The sequence below is a fragment of the Macrobrachium rosenbergii genome, chromosome 12 (genome assembly GCF_040412425.1).
Source record: "Macrobrachium rosenbergii isolate ZJJX-2024 chromosome 12, ASM4041242v1, whole genome shotgun sequence".
Taxonomy (NCBI): Eukaryota; Metazoa; Arthropoda; class Malacostraca; order Decapoda; family Palaemonidae; genus Macrobrachium; species Macrobrachium rosenbergii.
The window spans coordinates 22703001-22708000 of record NC_089752.1 but is presented as its reverse complement, the minus strand read 5'-3'; positions in this window follow the sequence as shown (position 1 = coordinate 22708000).

Here is a 5000-nt window from a genome sequence, read left to right as displayed (position 1 = left end):
GAGAGAGAGAGAGAGAGAGAGAGAGAGAGAGAGAGAGAGAGAGAGAGAGAGAGAGATTGGTGGTACTACGAGACCAGTAGAAATAATTCTTACAAGTCGTGAAATGAAAAAGGCGAAAAGTGGCTTCTTAATCTTTACCGTTGAAATTAAATGTCACGGGGATCTGATTTTAAGAGTGTCGCAGATGAGAGAGAGAGAGAGAGAGAGAGAGAGAGAGAGAGAGAGAGAGAGAGAGAGAGAGAGAGAGAGAGAGAGAGAGAGAGGGTGGCGTTCGTAATGGCAGAACTTGTAAGACTTGCAGCAGGAAAGAAGTGTGTTGATGATAATGAACGAATCCTTGTAAGGGACATTTCATTTCTTTCCCAATTTCAGTCCTTATGGGAGGACTGAATAGAAAAAAAAATCATAAATACTTTCAATTTCAGTGTTAAGTCATAATCACGGCTCAGTAATAGGAAAATCAGTGTAAACAAAACAGAACGATAATGAAGGGAAACAGGATCAGGATACGAGAAATCTAAATAGATAAACAACAGTCGAACCGAACGTTGATCAGCGATTTCTAAAGCATAGTTTTTGTCGGCACAACACTTGCCACTTCACTTAGTTGCCTTCAAAGATGTTACATCTATCTTGTGTAAGAATCCTTCAGTATATATCAAATTTTTGCAGCAGTCTCACGAGTTTCGCAAAGTTTGGACTGTCTGTTACTGTAGAGAAGTTGAGTCTGTTTATTCCAAGACTCAAATCTGTCATTTTAGAGATGCTGCCTAGTCTTAATAACTATTCCTAACTGAAATCAGGGATAAACCATTTAATATTATCCCTAACCTCACATCTTAAGGTGTTGGCTTGTAATGGTGAAAATAGTCACCCGACTGTCTTGTAGGCCTATACGAATCCACTCTCTATAAGGAGTTTTTATAACGTTGTTGTGCATAGTATTTTACATAGTCTGGTAATTTTTTTTACAGTAAGGGTATTTTTATGGGTATACAGATAGAAATTTTCCGACATTTTCCCCGTTGATCAGTAAAATGAAATTAATATAATGGAAAGACTCATTTTTTAATTATTATATTCGGAAAAAAACAATGATTAACAGTAGGATATCTGAAGTTTCTTGATGTGATTCATAATCTCGTTTTGAGTACAACACGATTTAATGTCGAAAAATTAAGGCATAGATACTTACGTAACAAGTGATAAAATATCTGAAGTATATAGTCTAGCACAGTGTTAGGTCCTTGGGAAAAACTGTTGGTAGTCTCTCCACTGAAAACTTACGAGCCATTAAATGTATTTCTGGCACTTTTGTATTTTTCTGTGCAGCAAAAATATTACCTGTAAAGGTAAAATTCTTTTTCATTTGGAATGTAGGTTTCGCAGAAAATAACTGGTTACTTTTTAACTTCAGATATGCATCAACATTTTTCAATATATTATCGACTTGAAGAACATTAATGTTGCAATCGAACTCCACGTGAGGTAGAGTAAATATGAATGTTACTTTCGGATTTCACCGAGAAAATAGCACATTTAAATTTATAAAAAGTCCATTCCTTGGAAGTCTGATCAGTTTTGATGAGTGACCTGACATTTGGTAACAAAGTTTCCCAAGTACTAATTAAAACCAAGGGTGTGCATAAAATTACCTGTAAGCACTGAAAGCGTCTCAATCCAAGAGTATCAACATACAGCGCAGGGCAACTGCGGAGGTATTTTGCTGTGATGATATTCCATCTAGTAAATAAATAAAATCTTACTATAAAATGTAACTGTGGTGAAATGACCGCCCGATTGCATTTTACAAGTAGATGAAGAATGAATCTTATATAAAGGAAAAATATATACTTCAAAATTAAATCCCCAACAGAAACTGAAGCGACAACATATTTTAATACAAAGATGATATACGTATTCAGATATCCCAGACCAAGATCTATATAAAAGCGGCTGCTGTCTCGTGTCTGTGTCATCAAGCTTCACAGCTAAGATTTGGTAGCCTCAATTAAAACTTGAAGCTTATCGCAGAGACAATTCCCTAGTTATCCTACTGTGAAGCAGAGATGAGAATTAACAGCCTTTGCTCATGCAAAGATAAACGTAAGCAGTCGCCTGGAGTAAGTGAGTCTAATTCTCATTCAAGTATAATTGATTTTATGAGATTTAGCCGTAGGGAGTTGCAGTGGTCGGACAGCAATATGAAGATAGCCAATAAATAAAGATGATGGAGGACAAGGTTCTCAAGGTAGAACTGGGAGAATACCCCACAGTTAGACAGGTTAGACAGCAAAAAGGGGAGTGGAGGTAAAGTAAAAGGCTAAAATGTAGGGGCAGCTATGGGAACGAAAGGACGCTTCAAGCGCCCTTTATTAATGGCATTAACTTAAGTATATTGTGCATTAACTTTATTATATTGATAAAATTACTGGCAGATGATGTGAGATCCTGATCTGCCCTTGCAAGGAGAAACAAACTTTGGCGAAAAACACACTCTTACATAAGTGTAATATACATAAAAAGATATATATATATATTATTATATAATAATGTATGTATATATATATATATATATATATATATATATATATATATATATATATATATATATATATATATATATATATATATATACTACTTACATCAGTGTGGCTTTTATCACCATTTTAGTGACTCATGTGATTATGAGATTCTCATAAAACAAACTTTCTTACACAAACAAGTATAATGACCAATATTACTCGCGTTTTTTATACAGAGTATCTGTCTGCGCGCATCTGAGTACAGTAGAAAACACAAAGAAGATACGAATATAAACAAGTAAAATATGCGCCGAAGTTTCTTCGGCGCAATCAAGTTTTCTGTACAGCCGCTACAGCACATAATTATGGCCACCGAAAATAGATGTATCTTTCGGTGGTCTCGGAATAATGCTGTATGAGCCGCGGCCCATGAAACTTTAACTACGGCCCAGTGGTGGCCTATCTTATATCGTTGCCAGAAGAACGATTATGGCTAACTTCTTAACCTAATAAAATAAAATTTGTTGAGGTTAGTGGCTGCAATTTGGTATGTTTGATGACTGTAGGGTGATGATCAACATACAAATTTGCAGCCCTCTAGCCTCAGTAGTTTTAAGAACAGAGGGCGACAGAAAAAACGTGCGGATAGAACAAAGTGCAGACGGATAGACAAAGCCGGTACAATAGTTTTCTATACAGAAAATTAAAAACTGACTTCATTTTCCCCCCCCCTTAATGCCCGGCGTGGCATCGCCTCCACCCTCCAACCAATCGCTCAAATATTCATGTTCCGCGTCCCACCTATTGCCTCAGCGTCGCGTCGGCGCGTTCCATCCATTAGGGAGACGATTAATCTCCTCTTCAAATAAATCATGCTCTCTATATGAGACACAGCCTCGCTAAACTCAAATTTATAGGGGATCAGTGCAATAATAACCTTCAACGCTATATAATGCTGTGGGGAAAGATGATCATGCAGTATTTATGAGAGAGAGAGAGAGAGAGATAATATTTCCTCCATTTTCTTACGTTTAGTGGGTCATAAAAGGTTTTGTGAACTATAATCATTAAATCCTTGTGCGAAGACTCATCAATTTCTCAACGACCAGTAAAGTCTTGTAAACTATCTGCTGGTGTCTCACATAAAAAAAAAAAAATCTAAAGATGGTATTACTGATGCGTGTATTCTACGGCTCTTTCATGATTATTATCATCATGCTAGATGGTACTGATTTTTTATACATCTAGAAAAAAAGTTATATATATGTAATATTAATGATTATATATATAGAGAGATATATATATATATATATATATATATATATATATATATATATGTTTATATATATATATATATATATATATATATATATAATATATATATTTATATAGTAAAAATACAATAAGTGGATAAGAATTTCACCTCAGACTGGACCTTAGCTGCTACAGGGATTCAACTACACGATTGGGAAGATTTTTCCACAATTTAACTTCAGCTGTAATTAAAAATATAGATAGATCTCAATACTTATAGTTCATGAATCGAGGATGAATCCTAGCTGGAGAAAACTTCTACAACAAAGCTTGCTTATACCCCTATACACGCTCATCATCGCCCCCGCCTCCAACTCCCACAACAACACACACTGCGCCCTCACCCATATCTTCAAAGGACTGCCGTGCTTCCTGGACATTAAAACCCTTCCTTTCAAATATCGCTTTCACAACACGTTCAAAGTCCTTTCTAGTTAGTTTCTCTCCTCCTTCACATTACGTGAGGTGAAGTGTTAATTCTTTTTTAAATTGAAAAGTTATTAAATTATTTTCGTTTTATTTTAAAAAGTATATATATATATTTTTTTTTACTTTTCATCCGTCTATCATTTCCATATGACCGAATCCTCTCACTTCCATATAGTTGATGGTTCAGCAATCCCTTTACACATTTCCATCTTGGGAAAACAGAAGCATGTATGTATGCATACATGTATGTATGTAGGAAGGCGGATTAAGTTTAACATCACATTATTATACGAAGCACGTCAATGCCTCCACAAAACGGCAAGTGATATTGGTGGAGAACTGCCGGATGATACCTTATTCCAGTGAATAAAGAACGACTTGACTGTTTTCTCAACCAAGAGTATAAACAAACGTTTGACACCAAATCTTTTGGCTTGAAAATGTTTTATACACATTCCTTATAACCATTACCATTTATTAATTCGTTACTAAACTAAAACACGCTTTTATAGTAGCTTAAAGTTTAAAGCATTAATACATACTGATTGACTTGTTCTTGAAGATAAAATCATGGACGTTGCAAAAGAAAAGCGTAAAATATTAACATGCAACGCTTCAATGAACATAAATGTTCCCTGAAGTCCCTAGCATTCAAACATCACGCATTCATAAGAACGAGACCAAGAAACTCTGCTACCAAGTATTCCTGAAGTTGGCCTCCTTTCAAAAACC